The sequence below is a fragment of the Hemitrygon akajei genome, chromosome 10 (assembly GCF_048418815.1).
Source record: "Hemitrygon akajei chromosome 10, sHemAka1.3, whole genome shotgun sequence".
NCBI classification, from domain to species: domain Eukaryota; kingdom Metazoa; phylum Chordata; class Chondrichthyes; order Myliobatiformes; family Dasyatidae; genus Hemitrygon; species Hemitrygon akajei.
Genome location: NC_133133.1, coordinates 156,800,017 through 156,818,968, shown reverse-complemented (window position 1 = coordinate 156,818,968; position 18,952 = coordinate 156,800,017). Strand labels below are relative to the sequence as shown.

General features: G+C 39.7%; 1 protein-coding gene across 8 annotated transcripts in view; it reads right to left on the bottom strand.

Annotated features, from left to right (window-relative positions):
• The window catches only part of foxp2 (forkhead box P2), a 739,530-nt gene that overhangs the window by 573,642 nt on the left and 146,936 nt on the right, over positions 1–18,952 (bottom strand). Inside the window, exon 1 of one of the 8 annotated variants that reach the window (XM_073059481.1) lies at positions 759–774. The exons of the other annotated variants lie outside the window; for them this stretch is intronic. The gene's annotated coding sequence lies outside the window, so the exon portion shown is untranslated. Of the gene's footprint in view, positions 1–758; positions 775–18,952 lie in introns of those variants that run through there. 8 annotated transcript variants of the gene reach the window in all.

Sequence of the window (18,952 nt, the reverse complement as noted above, 5' to 3'; positions counted from 1 at the left end):
CAGGTTCTGGTCATTTTACCACACTCTAAGCTCTCTATTTTTTCGATTTCTCCCTCTCCTCCTTTAAATAATGAAATATATTTACAACTTCATAATCCAACTGCCAAGTCCCTAATACAGATGTTTTGGAAAATTTTGATAAAAGCATCTGCTTGTTCCACATATGTAGCTTCTACTACCCCGAATGGAAGTCATCAGATTCCTTTGCATGTCTGTAGGGAGCCAAGGCCAGCATAAGACTTGCATGACATAAGCAATGATTTTTTATAAAATCTGTCAAAAATAAAGATTATTTAAACTGGATAAATGAAAGTCTGAAACAATTTTGCTTATGCTCATTTTCTTAATCTTACTTCAATATTCATTTTAGAGTTACCAAAGTGACAAGCTTGTAAAAATGGACAAAAATGCTGACGACCACTACAAAAGCAAATATTAATAATGATCAATAATATGCTTGCTGTTACATTTTTGTCTCATCAAGGTGGAAAATACTTAAAATTCTGCAAATCATAATATGAAATAGAAAGCATTATCAAATCCAAAGACATATTTGTATTGTCATCACTGAAAAAAATCCCCTAAAAGTTTTACAACAGTCAGATTCATTTCATGCAAATTCGTTTGCATACATTCAAATACGGCACAAAAATGATTTGTCAATAGAACCAAAAATGGAGTAAATGACAAAATAGCAGAAATAGTTTACACGTTGCAGAAAACTGAGCAATCAAACCTTATTTGCTTTTCAAACCTACTTTTCATGAAGTGCGAAATATCACAAAACTGACCAGTCAAAACACTCCATTCACTTCTTCGGTGAATACAGCTGTTATTCTCATTCATTGCTTGTTAGCATACACATTTGATATATAAAAGCAAATAAATATCCAAAATTATCAATAAGGCCAGTAGGCTTGGGAATCTCTTTCACAGAACCACCTAAAGATCCGATACCATACTTCATATTCGCCTGTCAGACTTTTTCCCAGCATCATTCCCTTCAGGATTCAACTTGTTATATTCTCCTCTCTTATGAAATAATTACTTTCTTTATAGAATAAGAGAGTAATACAGCTGACATTCCGAAGAAACTAAGAATGAATTAAAGACTAAACGTCATTAAAGTTGACATGAGCAAAGAAATATTATAACAAAAGATAACAGCATTAACAACTGACAGTAAGCAGGACCAGACTGCTTCAATCACAAGAATTAAACAAAGTATGAAAGAAAATTAAAGAGCCTATCAGCATAATCTTCTAAAGTGCTCTCATTTAAAGAAATATCCCTTTAAATCACAGAATCATTATAGCACAGAGGGCCCATTCAATTATTTGAATCTGAATGCCATTCTGTTGGAGCTGTTTAAGTTAGTTTTATTTCTTGACACTATCCTCAGAGCCTCAACAAATGTTTTCTCTTCAAGTATCCAAATCTTTTCTGAAGTCCAGGAGTGACTTACATCCATCACCATATGAAAAAGAGCGTTCTAGATTTTAACTGTTCATTGCATGACAAAGTAGTCCCTTGTGTCCTTTGGTTCTCTTGCCAATCCCCTCAAATTTGCATCTGCTAGTCCATGATTCTTCCACCCAGAAGAGAGTTTATTTTTGTTTTCCTTCTCTAGCCTACTGGGGAATTTAAATCTCATTTGAACTTCCTCTATGTTCTCCAGTTTATCCAGTGCAGTTAAGGTCCTGTACACCTGGAGCTTGTCTAGTAAATATTTTCTGCATCCTTTCCAAAGTGTTCAGATTATTACGACCATAAGACATAGTAGCAGAATTAGGCCATTCAGCCCATCGAGCCTGCTCTGCCATTCCATCATGGCTGATCCCAGATCCCACTCAACCCCATACACCAGCCTGCTCGCCGTATCCTTCAACACCCTGACCGATCAGGAAACGATCAACATCCACCTTAAATATACCCACCGACTTGGCCTCCACCACAGTCTGTGGCAGAGCATTCCACAGATTTACTACTCTCTGGCCAAAAAAATTCCTCTTTAGCTTTGTTCTAATTTTGAGGCTGTGCCCTCTAGTTCTGTATATCCCCACCATAGGAAACATCCTCTCCACATCCACCCTATCTAGTCATTTCAACATTTGGTAGGTTACAATGAGGTCCCCCATATTCTTCTAAATTCCAGTAAGTACAGGCCCAAAGCTGCGAAACACTCCTCACATGTTAACCCCTTCATTCCCAGAACCATCCTCATGAACCTCCCCTGGACTCTTTCCAATGACAACACATCCTTTCTGAGATATTGGGTCCAAAACTGTTGACAATACTCTAAGAGTGGCCTGACTAGTGACTTACAAAGCCTCAACATTATCTCTTTGCTTCCATAGTCTATTCCCCTTGGAATAAATATCAACATTGCATTTGCCTCCTTTACCACAGACTCAGCCTGTAAATTAACCTTCTTGGAGTCTTGCACAAGGACTCCTAAGTCCCTCTGATGTTTGAACTTTCTCCCCATTTAGATAATAGACTGCACTATTGCTCCTTTTACCAAAATGCATTATCAGACATTTCCCAACACTGTATTTCATCTGCCACTTTTTTGCCCATTCTTCCAATTTGTCTAAGTCCCTCTGCAATCGCATTGCTTCCTTAGCACCACCTACCCCTCCACCTATCTTCATATTATCTGCAAACTTTGCCACAAAGACATCAATTCCATTATTTAAATCATTGACAAACAATGTGAAAAGTAGCATTTCCAATACTGACCCCTGAGGAACACCACTAGACACCAACAGGCAACCAGAAAAGGCCCTTTTTATTCCCACTCGCTGCCTCCTGCCTGTCAGCCATTCCTCTATCTATGCCAGTATCTTTCCAGTAAAACCATAGGATTTTATCTTGTTAATCAGTATGCTCATTATTCTCAGTGTGCTGCCCAGATTTGGGCCCTATACTCCAGTTCTGGTTCAATCAGTACTTTGCAGAACTTGAACTTGCTTTTGTACACCAGGCCTTTATTTCTAAGGTCTACAATCCTTTGCTTTTAAACTGCTTACCAAACAATTCCAGCCACTTTCAAAAACTTAAATGGATAGACTCCGTGGCATCTTTTTTCTTGAGCCCCTTATGAATCGTACCTCTTTTTTTGTGAAATTATCTTTTTTGATACAAACGGCTAAATGAATAAAATAAAACACTTGAGGTTAACAGTTCAACTCAAAAGGACTGTGGAATCTGCTTGAAAGACAGGTTACAATAAACCAATGAAGGGTCTACAGATAAAAGTGAGCTCCTGAATCAAAGACTCAACTTTTCACACTGGAGGTAACATTCTGGGCTTGTATAACAACAAAGAACGTGTTAGAGAAGGCGCATCCAGAACCAGAGAGCACTACTAGAGTGGCCAATAGGGAAGTAACCATGCAAATGATTACACGCGGTACATACTTCCAAGAATGATGAGAATAAAGAGTGGGAAGTGTGAACATTAGTGCAATGTCTAAACAGAAACCTGCCTGGCCCAGCAAATTGTGTTAACTTTGTGGCATACACGAGACCAATGCAGGTTTAAAGCTGAAACTTGCAGAAAATGCAGCAAAGTAGGACACATACAAAGAATGTGTCGGGCAGAGAAAAGCAAATGGACTACAGAGAAAAGAAAAAGATAAAAAGTCAAGTTGCAGTTTCAGAAACAGCACTAATCTGCATGCTGTTGATGAAAACTGATAATGATGGGAGTTACATATGACTGGGTGGCCTTGAGAATTACAAAGTGAAAACTAACAATAGCTAAACAATACAGCTTACACCTAAAGTGAAAGGCAAATTAATTAAAATGGAAGTAGACACTGGCTTGACTGTTTCAGTTATTACACAAAGTAAGTTTGAATGGCATTTTAAAGATACTAAACTGAAGGCCAGAATTGTGGGGTCACGAATGAAACAACTAGAACTCGATTGGTACTCTATCCACTATTTGCATGCCACATCCCCTGCAATAGAGTCAACAGAAAGTAAATTAAGGAAGTTGCTGGATGAGGCCACACCAATGTTTAAGGATGGCATTGGAAAACTTAAACATATCAAGGGTAAAGAATGTTAAATGAAAATGCCACACCCAAGTTTTACAAAGCCCATCTGGTTCCTTATACCATACATGATAATGTAGCCAGTGAGCTAAATCACATGGAAGCTGAAGAAATTCTTTCCAAGGATGAGTGGAGCCCATGGGCAACACCAGTTGGCCCAATAGTGAAGAAGAATGGGTTTGTCAGGATCTGTGGTAATTTCAAAGTCATCATCAACCCCGTACTGAAAGTAGATTAATACCCTCTTCCCAGGATAGAGGGTATCTTTGCAAATTGTTCCGGAAAGAAACACTAAACTGAGAGCTCCCTACAGATGGAGTTGGAAGAAGACTCTGAAGTGTTACTCATAAAGGGTTTTATTGCAATTAATAGGCTTATTTTTGGAGTAGCATCTATACCTGCACTCTGGCAGAAAGCTTTGGACCAGGTGCTGCAAAACTGTCCAGGCAATCAGTATTATACAGATGGCATCATTGTTATCAATGAAGACAAGGAACATCTCCAAAATCTCAAGACAGTGTTAAAAAGCTTAGAAGCTGAAAGGAAAAGTTTATATTTTGGAGTTACAAAACCTAATAAATAGTATTTGTAGAAGGAACAACAGGTAACTTCAGTAAAACTATCTTGTGTCTTCTCATTCAGCTTGGTATAAATTCTAAGTCCAATCTCTTGAATATATGGTAGGGTTGGTAAAATTTGGTTATTAACTTTGCTATTCTTGTCAAAGTGCACCTCTATGTACATCTCTGAATTACTTTCATGCAATGTGACTGAACACTGCACCAGTTTCCTGTACTCCAATGAAGACTGACTGTTATCTATACTTCAACTTCTGTAGCAATTATAAATGATAAAAGCATGCCTTGCACATTTAAACCTAAATCATTATTAAGATAGGTAGATTAACTTTACTTGTCACACTTGTATCAAAACATCAAATCATACAGAGAAATGCGTTATTTGCGTCAACAACCAACACAGTTCGAGAATGTCCTGGGATCAGTCCACAGGTGTTGCATGCTTCCAGTGCCAACACTGCACGTCCACAACTTAGTTACCCTAACTTGCATGCCTTTGGAATGTGGGAGGAAACTGGAACAACCCATGCAGTCACAGGGAGAACATATAAATTCTATACAGAGGGTGGGCTACATCACCACTTACCAATTAGTACTCAGCATGCTAATCCTTGGGGAGCACTGCCAGAAGCTTCTACTGTAAAGAACAACTCTTCCTTTCCTATTCTTAATCCATGTCTTTCATTCCAAATACTCCACAGACTTGAATTTTGCTGAGAAGCCAATTGGCACTTCACCATATATTTTTAGATCCATAAAAACAACATAAACCACAATGCCCCTTTCAACCTTCTCAGATAACACATCAGAAAATTCAATTGATTAATTAAATGTGATTTACCTTTAACAAACCCATGTGTTACTTCTAACTTAACCAACAGACTTTGTAGTTTGTCATGAATAACATTTTTGAGATTTACATGTCAAAGTAATATACAAATAGTTCGTACTTGCAATGGATACCCTTGCATTATTTTTAAACAAAATTGTAACAGTTGCAGTTCTCCATCAGTCGGCCTTCAGTCCTTATAATGGAAGATAATTTCTTTTATCTTCCTAATTCCTTCCTTTACTACCTACAGAAAACAAGGATGTATCCCAACTGAATCTGATGAATTTTATACTTTGCAGCCATCCTTTCTAGTATCCTATTGTATTAATTTTTTGCCTGCCTTGTACTTCAATTGTTTTTTCTTTCACTGAGTTTGGAATGGATTGGCTGGATTTTGCAAAAGATCAATGCTTATGAAAGGTATCCACATTTTTTTACTTGTTTGTCAGCAAGTATTGCCTCAAAACTACCATTTTTTTCAGTGTGGCACCCTCTGCAGGTTAGCTAAAGCACACAAGTGATAAAATCACGAGGAGCTTCAAGAGAGTGCACAGCAGAAAGGTCAACAATCAATAGTTGTAGAATACCCAATAAGTATTTGAGGGGAAATTTTGGGAAGATTTTACTTACCCACATGGTGTGGATCACACCATCTAATAGACAAGCATTGACTGGAACCCATTAGATTTAGACATACCTGGATTAACACCTGTAGCACTGATCTGTAGGGCTATAGACCCAGAGCTGAAAAGTAAGTCTGGAAGCAATCATTATTCATTGGCTACCATGGCGTAGAAAGATTAGATAATTTGGCCCATTGTGGCCATCCCAACTAAATGCAGATTGCTTGGGATGACCACAATTCCTAACTGGTCCACAGCCCTGCAAGTTATAGCCCTTTTAATTGCTCATACAGAAAATATTTAAATGAGGTGAGACTTTCTATCTTCAAGGCTGGCAGGTACAGAACACTATTTCTAATATTATGCTGTCATTTTATTCATTCTCATTTAGAATGATACACGAAAAACATAAAAATATAGCCAGTCATACAGACTCAGAAGCAAAATGCAAAGGTTCACGGGTTTAAAGGTTAATTTTATTATCAAATATGCACGCAGAATACAACTCTGAAATTTGTCTTCTCCAGATAGCCATGAAATACAGAAAACATGGAAGTTGTTGAACAAAAAGACATCAATCCCCCACCTTCAGACATGAAAAAGAAAAGAAACAAAACTCGCAAACCCCCCAACCCCTCTTCGCACAAAAGCCACAGATCATCTACCCGGACATGGCAGCCAAAACACCAAACCCCAAACCCCCAAGCCCCCCCATGCAAAAAAATGCAACAATAACATCAAACCCCAACCTCGCTCGCACACAAAAATCTAACAGTGGCAAATAATATTATCACATGCATACATTAATGAATTACAAGCTGAAGTATCAAATAAATTATCTAAATATGTCTCATTCTCTGTCATTGCTATCCATTCTATTCTCTTCCGCACTCTCCTTCCTCTCTTTCTCAAATAAGCATCCTTCAACTTCCCAAACCTTTAAACCTTTGGTGTATCTCTTTGCCTGACCCTTTCCCCTCTATATTCTATTTATTATCCCAATTCTTAAATTTCTCTCAGGAACTCTTTTGGAATTCTGGTCATCAGGTGTGAGGTGAATGGTTTTTGAATGGTTATTGTATATAATTTTATTTTGGAATAAAGTATATTTTGTTTAATAAAAAAAATCAGGTGTGAGGTGCTTTCAGGGCTGCTGTACTTGGCACAGGTGTGGCCAGTCCCCTGCTCCTTCAGCTCAGAAATCACCCGAGCCCTCTTCAGATTAGTCTGGGGATCCAAGATGGAGCGGGTCAGATGGACTACCATGCACAAGTCCCTGGACAACAGGGACAAAAACATCCCCAATGTCACCCTCACCCTGATGGCCAGCTTCGTGTGTGGCTGCATCAGGTTGTGTGTGGATCCCAGGTATGTGGGCACCAAGTACCACTACGTGCCCAGGTTCTACCTGTCACCCTGGCTACGAAGGATGGGTCTGGCCCCTTTCCCATGCAACACCCCTGTCAGCTGGTCGTTGCCGCCATACCTGTCCTTCGTAGAGAAGTTCTTTCAGGTCAACGCCTTTGACCACAGGGCCATCAGGCAGTGGTCAGCACGTAAGGTCCTGCAGGCACTGCAGGAGAAGGACATGATGGACACAGTGGGGTGGTTCCCTGAGCAGACTGTCCAGTTCATCTGGCAAAATGCCTCATTGCTAGACCTCACCAACAGGCACCAAGACCTTGCCTGGCTGGCGGTGAGAGGGGCCCTCCCAGTCCGATCCCTCCTGTACGCCCGGAACGTCATCCCCACACCCCTCTGCCCACGGGAGGACTGAAGTGAGGAGGAGTCGGTGACCCACCTCTTTGCACACTGTGGGTTCGCGGAGAAGGTGTGAAGGAGGATGGAAGGGGCAGTGTCGAGATTCATCCCCAGCAGCTGCGTAACAGAGGACTCTCTGATCTACGGGCTGTTCCCGGGCATGCACAGGGAGACCAACATCCGGTGCTGCTGGCAGATCATCAACTCGGTGAAAGACACTCTTTGGTCGGCCTGAAACTTGATGGTCTGCCAGCACACGGAGATGTCCGTGGGGGAATGCTGCCGACTGGCACATTCTCGGCTGCAGGAGTACGTGCTGAGGGACGCACTCAAACTCGGTGCAGCCACCGCAAGGGCCCAGTGGGGAAGGACCACAGTCTAGGGTTCTTCTCCCATGGGAGTTGAGGGGTAGGGGGGTTGGGGGTATACCCTACTGAACGTAAATATGAAAGAACAGAGTGCCACGTGGGTGGCAAAACCTTTGAACTTTGGAATTGTGAAGACAGTAATGGTACCAATTGTAAAGAATTGAAAGTCCTTGAATGGATATTGTATATAATTTTATTTTTGAATAAAGCATATTTTGTTTAATAAAAAAAACATTTTGCAGTACTACTCAAATTAGCTTATTAATATTTATTCAGCTGACAAATGACTTAAGGAAAATGATTAACAAACTGAATTCAACCTATGAAACAGACATTAAAACTTAAGTCAAGTCACTATTTAGTTGGCAAGTGGAAATCTAAGGCAGAATTGCTGGATCACAAACAAGATCAAAGGCTATTGGGTAATGACTTTTTCTTGATGCATGAACAAGTGTTCTGTAAGCACATTAAGTTCCAGCTCAATTTTACTTTTCTGCAGCAGTGCATGGACAAAACAGTACCACTCAAAAGGTACTTGCTCAGAAACATTATCAGTAACCTTGAACAATGCATTCCACAGTACTTAGCTTTAAGGAGAAAGTGGGAATACTCAAATGACTGAAAGATCCTCTTTTTCAAATATTTCAGTGGTGATTATTGTCATCTTATTACTAACTAAACCACACGACATGCTCCATAGAACATCCATGTGTCAACCAATTTATACTGGCCAACTCTACCTGACTACCAATAATCAAGATACCCAAGTATATGAGAGAACCACCTGAAAGTTATTTCAATCATTAATTTTCCCCGACTCATGTGATGAGGCTGTGCTTGAGGCTCCTGCTGTGCTCCTATACGCTCTTGTGCTCGATAGAGAGCCAATTGATCATAGACGTCATAACAGAACCTGTCCCAGCTACCTCCCAACACCTGCATGTGCACACTACCAGTCAACAGACAGACAGACAAACATACTTTATTGATCCCGAGAAATTGGGTTTCATTACGGTCGCACCAACCAAGAATAGTGCAGAAATATAGCAATATAAAAACCATAAATAATTAAATAATACGTAAGTAAATTATGCCAAGTGGAAATAAGTCCAGGACCAGCCTATTGGCTCAGAGTGTCTGACACTCCAAGGGAGGAGTTGTAAAATTTGATGGCCACAGACAGGAATGACTTCCTATGACGCTCAGTGTTACATCTCAGTGGAGTGAGTCCCTGGCTGAATGTACTCCTGTGCCTAACCAGTACATTATGGAGTGGATAGATAGATAGATAGATAGATAGATAGATAGATAGATAGATAGATAGATAGATAGATAGATAGATAGATAGATACTTTATTCATCCCCATGGGGAAATTCAACTTTTTTCCAATGTCCCATACACTTGTTGTAGCAAAACTAATTACATACAATACTTAACTCAGTAAAGAATATGATATGCATCTAAATCACTATCTCAAAAAGCATGAATAATAGCTTTTAAAAAGTTCTTAAGTCCTGGCGGTAGAATTGTAAAGCCTAATGGCATTGGGGAGTATTGACCTCTTCATCCTGTCTGAGGAGCATTGCATCGATAGTAACCTGTCGCTGAAACTGCTTCTCTGTCTCTGGATGGTGCTATGTAGAGGATGTTCAGAGTTATCCATAATTGACCGTAGCCTACTCAGCGCCCTTCGCTCAGCTACCGATGGGATGGGAGTCATTGTCCAAGATGGCATGCAACTTGGACAGCATCCTCTTTTCAGACACCACCGTCAGAGAGTCCAGTTCCACCCCCACAATATCACTGGCCTTACGAATAAGTTTGTTGATTCTGTTGGTGTCTGCTACCCTCAGCCTGCTGCCCCAGCACACAACAGCAAACATGATAGCACTGGCCACCACAGACTCGTAGAACATCCTCAGCATCGTTCGGCAGATGTTAAAGATGTTAAACTCCCAAGAAGAATGAATGAGAAATAGAAATTGTCTATTTCTCCTTTCTGTTACCTGGGGTATGAGGCCCGATCGTTGGGTCAGTGCTATTACTCAACAATAAGCAGCCAATTCCCCACACTTGCAACCTGTACAGAGGACCCACTGCATTAATTTTTTACGAAGATTTTGTCCAGATTTTACAAACTTTTCCATGTCATATCATACATTGGAATTTTGGAATGCTACCTATGAGCAAAACACCCAAGTTAATATCAAAAATAAACCTGAAAAGAGCTGCACAACTGGTCTTCATAATTCCACAGACATTTATGTTATAGCTTTTTACCAATGTCTAAGGACTTTCAAAATATTATTGAAGAAAGATATTTTCATTCAGCCTGATGTATGATCCATGAATAACTGAACGCATAATATTCAAACTTATATCATTCTCGCATAGCCATTATAGAGAAAAACATCATGACTTGTGTCTGACAGTAAGCTTCTCTGAGCTTACAGCTTTGCTTGTTGTAACTCCAGCTGTGATATGTAAGTGAACAAATTACCCGCAGGTTCTCAGCTGGTAGCTCAAGACTGAAATCTGTATACAAGACAGGAACAACTTCTGGGTTATGGAATTACTGTCACTGGATAATGGAACTTGCTCAATTGACATTTTTTGTTTCATTCCCTTAAAATGGTTTTGAGTTAGTTAACCTGCATTGTTTGCTTATTTTATCAAAACAATACCTACTACAAGCATTTTCTAATCTGATTTCAAGCTTGATACATAAATTTCTGTGACAGTTTTAAATAATAAGTAAATAAATATTTCAGGAGCAATAAAATTGTAACGCCAGAATGATGACAGCAGCTTCACTGGTTCCTGGATTAACTTATCCAGACTTTATTTAACAAAAATTACATTTTTAACTTAAAAAAAAGCAAACACCAACACTGTTACCAAAACATTAGATGTTGCAGCATATTTTCAATATGCCATACAATGAGCATTATGAATCAAACTTTTGCCACAGAAATATTGACTTTCAAGTCATTTAAAATGAAGAAATGCAAAAGTAAAATATAAGTCTGTATGATGGCTGACCAATTCATCATGTCATTTGACTCTGATGTTAAGTTGAAAATAAACACTAATTTTAATTTTAAATGGCATTTTTTCAACTGTTAAAAAAATTGTTCATTTGTTGACCAGGAGCATCATCACATCTGACTTGCTAAAATAAAATGCAACACATTGATTTCTCATAAGTAATGTGACACATGCTGTTCAATGTGCTGCATTCGATGAAAGAGGGCGCCAGCAACCAACTCCACTAATGGCAACCTCGTGCAGACAGTTCACAAAACTACTTCTTCTTTGCCTCCTTCTTTCTCTTCTTCTTTTAAACATAGCTCTGCCAATAATCTGCGTGCGAATAGATCCCGTAATTTACATTTTGATCATGTGTTTTTGGGCCAACTGAGCGATCTGGTGCTTTTGCTGTCTCCAAGGGAATTCCGCATGGTTGAGAATGGATTTGTGGCCTAGTGGTGGAACACGAACCCATGATCGGCTCCAATTCTCGACCAGCTTGCTTATTAAGCTGTTAAACAAGATTGAAACAGGTTTGCCCCCCCCCCCCCACCTGCTGCAGGAGTCTTGGGTCTTGGGCAAGGTTTGATCAGTGCAGTTTGTGAATGGACTCTCTTTTTTAAGAGGACTCTGTAATTCAGTCTATACGTGTGTCTGGTTGTTCCTTTTTATATTGCTACTTTGCCTGATTTTGACCAGGGCGGACTGACTCTGCAGCCTACAGTCAGTAAGTGACCCAATGCTAAATTGAACTCAACTGAACATTCCTAGACTGTTTCAAAGAACCAGTGGTTTGATGTTTAATATTCTATGTGTTATTGGCTCACATTTGCCATTTGCACAATTTGTTCTTTTTTTATGCATTAGGTGTTTAATATTTTCTTTGAATGGGCTCCGCAGTACATATTTGTTTCAAGGCTGTCTACAGGAAGATGAATCTCAGAGTTGTAGATGGCATAAATACTTCGATAATAAATGTAACCATATAACAATTACAGCACGGAAACAGGCCATCTCGGCCCTTCTAGTCCATGCCGACGCTTACAATCACCTAGTCCCACTGGCCCACACTCAACCCATAACCCTCCATTCCTTTCCTGTCCATATACCTATCCAATTTTACTTTAAATGACAATACCGAACCTGCCGCTACCACTTCTACTGGAAGCTCATTCTACACAGCTACCACTCTCTGAGTAAAGAAATTCCCCCTTGTGTTACCCTTGAACTTTTGCCGCCTAACTCTCAACTCATGTCCTCTTGTTTGAATCTCCCCCACTCTCAATGGAAAATGCCTATCCACGTCAACTCCATCTATCTATAATGTACTTTGAACTTTGATCTGTGAAAACATAAATACATAAAGCTTCGTATTTGCAATATCGAAATGTGCTAGTCCTTTAATTTTCACCTCAATAGATTGCAACTGCGATAAATAAACAATTCCAATGCCATTAGGCTTTACAATTCAACCGCCAGGACTTAAGAACTTTTTAAAAGCTATTATTAATGCTTTTTGAGATAGTGATTTAGATGCATATCATATTTTTTTACTGAGTTAAGTATTGTATGTAATTAGTTTTGCTACAACAAGTGTATGGGACATTGGAAAAAAGTTGAATTTCCCCATGGGGATGAATAAAGTATCTATCTATCTATCTATCTATCTATCTATCTTTAATATTGTTGCCCATTATTTCAGGTGTTATGACTTCGACATGGTTTGTATTTAGATATTCATCTTACTTCAAAAGAAAGAGCTGTTCTAGATGGGCCTCAAGATCACAGCAGAGTGCTCTACTGTTAGGGATAGGTGACAATTTCCAAACTGCTGTTGAATATTTTCATCTGTAAAACTGTATCAATAGACAATAGGTGCAGAAGTAGACCATTCGGCCCTTTGAGCCTGCACTGCCATTCTGAGATTATGGCTGGTCATCTACTATCAATACCCGGTTCCTGCCTTGTCCCCATATCCCTTGATTCCCCTATCCTTAAGATACCTACCCAGCTCCTTCTTGAAAGCATCCAGAGAATTGGCCTCCACTGCCTTCCGAGGCAGTGCATTCCAGACCCCCACAACTCTCTGGGAGAAGAAGTTTTTCCTTAACTCTGTCCTAAATGACCTACACCTTATTCTCAAACCATGCTCTCTGGTACTGGACTCTCCCAGCATCTGGAACATATTTCCTGCCTCTATCTTGTCCAATCCCTTAATAATCTTATATGTTGCAATCAGATCCCCTCTCAATCTCCTTAATTCCAGCGTGTACAAGCCCAGTCTCTCTAACCTCTCGGCGTAAGACAGTCCTGACATCCCAGGAATTAACCTTGTGAATCTACGCTGCACTTCCTCTACAGCCAGGATGTCCTTCCTTAACCCTGGAGACCAAAACTGTACACAATACTCCAGGTGTGGTCTCACCAGGGCCCTGTACAAATGCAAAAGGATTTCCTTGCTCTTGAACTCAATTTCCTTTGTAATAAAGGCCAACATTCCTTTAGCCTTCTTCACTGCCTGCTGCACTTGCTCATTCACCTTCAGTGGCTGATGAACAAGGACTCCTAGATTATCAGTTCCATGCTCCTTTTAGTTTGGATATTCCTAAATAAGTGTTTCAAATACTGTATTAGGATAGAATGACCATCTCTACATTATTAATTTGAAATAATGTTAAAAAGCAAATTCTCTAGAGACAATGAGGTAAATGATTTATATTGGTTGCTGAAACATAACTGAACAGCATTTTTTGTATATTCTATCTGAATTTGTAAAAAAATGTTTTCACCTGGCATACTTGGCTAACTATATAAACTCATGAATATTATATTCAACTGAGTTTGCAAAAGTAAACATAGAATAAGAAATGCTCACATAACAATATTAATTACATAGATTTAAAAGAATGTACAAGGGGTATTTAAAAAAGGTACAGATCTACTTAATTGTAGTTGTGAAAATAATGGACAGTGCATTTTATTTTTGACAGTATGTAAACGCAACTTACCTCACTACCAGTGTCCCAGAGCAATATCCTTTAATGGGCCTATAAAGAAAATGTTAGTAATGTAGCCAATTACAAAAGCAAAGTTCTAAACATATTTTTATTGTGTTCTTATATATGCATACAGTGAAATAACTGACACCTCTAAAGCAATCACACTGCATGTGACAAAACCTACTGGGTTCCCTTTGGCACACTCACTTCTCCCATTGTGCAAAGCCACTTGAAAACAGCTACTTGTCAGTTGAAAAGAAACAGTAATGAGATCTGTGGTTCTCTGACAATGGTCCTCAACAGCTTCAAATAATACTGTGAATATCATGCAATCTCATTCAAATTTGTATTGCAAGTTACAAACTGCACATTGCTCAAGACGACAGAAGTGACTTATCCACACATAGGTGATATATGTCTACGATATAACTCAGCTACAAAATGCTGCCGTGAAAAAACATTTATTTGGAAGTGATTTTTTAATTAAAATGAAAAATAACAAAGAAATATCTAATATTCCTAATATCAGATTAAATTTCCAATGGGGATGATAAAAAGCAAATGAATTTCACCTTCAAGTTACATTGTTGCAGATAATTTTATCTACTCGACTATAATCTCTGGATTGTAAAATCTGAAAAAAGTCAGTATTTCTCTTTTACAGCAATCTTTACATTATACTATTAAAACTCCAGTAATGTTGATCAATCATTATCATGTGTGTGCTAGATTGTAGAAAACACAACCAATAATGGTCATATTGATAATGTCTTAAATCTGTTATGTTTGTTTTAGATTAAATCAATTACAGTATATATATGAAAGGGTAGATTAACAATTTTGTGATCATCAAAGGGCTTTCAACATTCTAAGTACTTTTCATAGATTTTCATGGAAAGGTTTGACACCCTGCAATCCTTCCAGCAGAGTAATTTGCACTTAATTCTCTAAATTGCATGAATCTCTCCAATCTGGGAATAAATTAATAAAAGAAAATCTATCCTGTGGTTCAAAATGTATATTATTCTCAAATATAAATTTCAAGCACAGTGGAGCAATTTAAAGGGTTAAGTTCACACTTCATGCTTTCCACCATTCAATCATCCATTGCTTTCTGGTGCAGTTCATCAAGGCAATTTTGGAACATGCTGTGCCTCTCTCTGTTATAGTCTTCCAGGTCATCCTTAAAAGAATGGATTCCTCTCAGCCATAACAAACCAGCTAATGAAGTCGCATTTCTTCCTCTTGAATATCTTCATTCAGATGGTACATGGAACTCAGTAATAAGTATACTATTTTGGATGCGGAGGAACAAACTACCAGGAAGGAGCCACAGTGAGCGGGTCTCAGGTACTGAGTCTGGCTCTGTGGCTCTGAAGGGAAGGGGGAGGAAGTGGAGTGCAGCAGTGATAGAGGATTCCATTGTTAGGGGGAGCAGACAAATGACATAAAAAAGACACTCGAATAGTATTTTGCCTCCCAGGTGCCAGGGTCTCGGATTAGGACTACAGCCTTCTAAAGGGGGAGGCTGAGTAACCAGATGTTGTGGTACATATTGGTACCAGTGACTTGGATAGAAAATGGGAGATGGTCCGGAAGAGAAAATATAGTGAGATAGGTAGAAATCTGAAAAGCAGGACTTCCAGATACAAATCTCTGGATTGATGCCTGTACCACATGCCAGAGAGGGATAAAATAGGATGATTTGGCACATGACTGTGTGGCTGAGGAACTGGTGCAGAGGGCAGGGTTTTCTGATTTCTGGATCATAAGGATTTCTTTTGGGGAAGCTATGACATGTACAAAAAGGATGGGTTACATCTGATCCCAAGTGGGATAAATGTCCTTGTGGGCAGGTTTGCTAGAGCTGCTGGGGAGGGTTTTAACTAATTTGGCAGTGAGATGGGAACCAGAATGATAGGGCTGAGGAGGGGGTGGTTGATATACAGTAGATGCAGTGTGTAGTGAGACTGTGACGAAGGACAGGCAGATGATAGGGCAAAATTGTAGTCAGTGGAATAAGCTGAAGTATAACACGGGGGGAAAATCGAAAGGCTGATGAATACAGGACTGAAGGTGTTATATTTGAATGCACACAGTATATGAAATAAGGTAGATTATGTTATAGCGCAATTAGAGAATGGCAGGTATGACATTGTGAGCATCACTGAGTCATGACTGAAAGAAGATCATAATTGGGAGCTAAACATCCAAGGATACACATTGTATCAAAAGGACAGGTAAGTTGGCAGAGAGGATGGGGTAGGTCTGATGGAAAAAAATGAAATCAAATCTTCAGAAAGAGCTGACATAGGATCAGAAAATGTTGACTCCTTTTGCATTGAGCTAAGAAACTGCAAGAGTAAAAAGACCCTGATGGGAGTTATAGACAGGCCTCCAAATAGTAGCCAGGATGAGGGATACAAATTACAACAGGAGACAGAAACGCAATGTTACAGTCATAATGGGGGATTTCAATATGCAAGTAGATTGGGAAAACCAGGTCAGAGCTAGAACCCAAGAGAGGGAATTTGTAGAATGTCTAAGAAATTAAGAAAGCATACAAAGCATTGGCCTTCATCAATAGTGGGATTGAGTTTAAGAGCCAAGGGGTAATGCTGCAGCTATATAGGACCCAGGTCAGACCCCACTTGGAGTACTGTGCTCAATTCTGGTCGCCTCACTACAGGAAGGATATGGAAACCATAGAAAGGGTGCAAAAGAGACTTACAAGGATGTTGCCTGGATTGGGGAGCATGCCTTTTGAGAATAGGTTGAGTGAACTCAGCCTTTTCTCCTTGGAGCGACGGAAGATGTGAGGTGACCTGATAGAAGTGTACTAGATAATGAGAGGCATTGATCGTATGGATAGTGTTATGAATGTACCACAGTTCTGAGGGGCCGAAGGGTGCAGGACCAGCCCCCTCCTTCCGGAGAATCGCAAGATCGCTATTAATTCAGGTCTTGGACCCAGGAAATGAGAGACAATGCAACAGATTTGACCATTGTTCTTAGAGACACCTGTGTGAATTGCAACTCTATAGTACGTGCCAGCTATCAGGGACATGGACACCCTCGGGCAATGTGGGGTGGGGATTGTATCACCCTACCTTGATTGACATTTACAAATCTGCCAGCCATGATAAAACGGAGACTGCAAGAGGCGGTACTCCAGCGACGCACCAGACGGAGACACCATTGCTCATCGCTCCCGTAAGGACAGGAAGCTGTTCAGGAGCCACGTGTGATTTGATTCCCCTAGCTAGGGAATTGAGTGGCTGATAACCCCGAAAAGGATTCCGAACTGACAACGGGGAACTCACGTTCCCGATTCCACGATTTGAGTCCAACAGGCTGGCAAGTTTATTTTCTCTCTCCAACCCGTGAACACCCAGCGGTCCCTCAAACGGCTAAAAGCCTTCATGAACTGGCGAGACTTTTTATATTTCCATCGGACAATAGTTTTACCCCTAGACAAATGATAGAGCTACTTCGAATTGTTGATTATTACTATACCCGTGCTTTAGATTGAGTATTGACGACGTATATTATCTGAATGTTTGTATTAACCTTACTTTTGTGCCCCTTTATAAATAAAAACGTTTAAAAATGGTACCATCAGACTTCAGCGGACCTCTCTATCTTTGCTGGTAAGTGTCCCAGTTATGGGGTTCATAACAATAGTTAGAGGCTTTTCCCCCGGGGATAAAATGGCTAGCACGAGAAAGCATAGTTTTCAGGTGCTTGGAAGTAAGCACAAAGGAGATGCCAGAAGTAAGTTTTTTACACAGAGAGTGGTGAGTGCATGGAATGGGCTGCCGGTAGTGGAGACGGAAATGATAGGGTCTTTTAAGAGACCCCTGGATGGATACATGGAGCTTAGAAAAATAGAGGGCTATGGGTAAGCTTAGGTAGTTCTAAGGTAAGGACATGTTCGGCACAGCTTTGTGGGCCGAAGGGTCTGTATTGTGCTGTAGGTTTTCTATGTTTCAATGAAATGGCTTTTTAGAACTGGTTGTGGAAGAGAAGAGCAATTCTGGATTGGGTGTTGTGTAATGAACCAAATTTGATTAGGGAGCTTAAGGTAAAGGAACCCTTAGGAAGAGTTGATCATTATATGATAGAATTCACCCTGCAGTTTGCGAAAGAGAAAAGAAAATCAGATATATCAGTATTACATTGCAGTAAAGGGAATTATAGAGCATGAGAGAGGAGCTGGCCAAAGTTGATTGCCAGGAGACACTAGCAGGGATGATGGCAGAAAAACAACGGCTGGAGTTTCTGAGGGCACTTTGTTATGCTCAAGATAGTTACATCCCAATTAAGAAGCAGTATTCTAAAGGGAGGATGAGGCAAATGTGACCAGCAAGGGAAGTTAAAGTCAACACAAAAGCAAACAGAAGGTATACAATGTAGAAAAAGTTAGTAAGAAGTAAGATAATTAGGGAACTTTTAAATTCCAACAGAAAGCAGCCAAAAGCCATCATGAGAGCAAAGTTGAAATATGAAGGGAAGCTATCCAATAATATAAGAGGAAGGAAATTGTTTTTTTTTTCAAAAATATAAAAGAGTAAAAGAAAGGCAAGAGTGATGTTAGACCACTAAAGAATGGCACGAGAGAGGTAGTAATTGGGGACAAGGAACTTAATAAGTCATTCTTCAGTAGAGGAGACACTAGCAGTATGCCAGACATTCA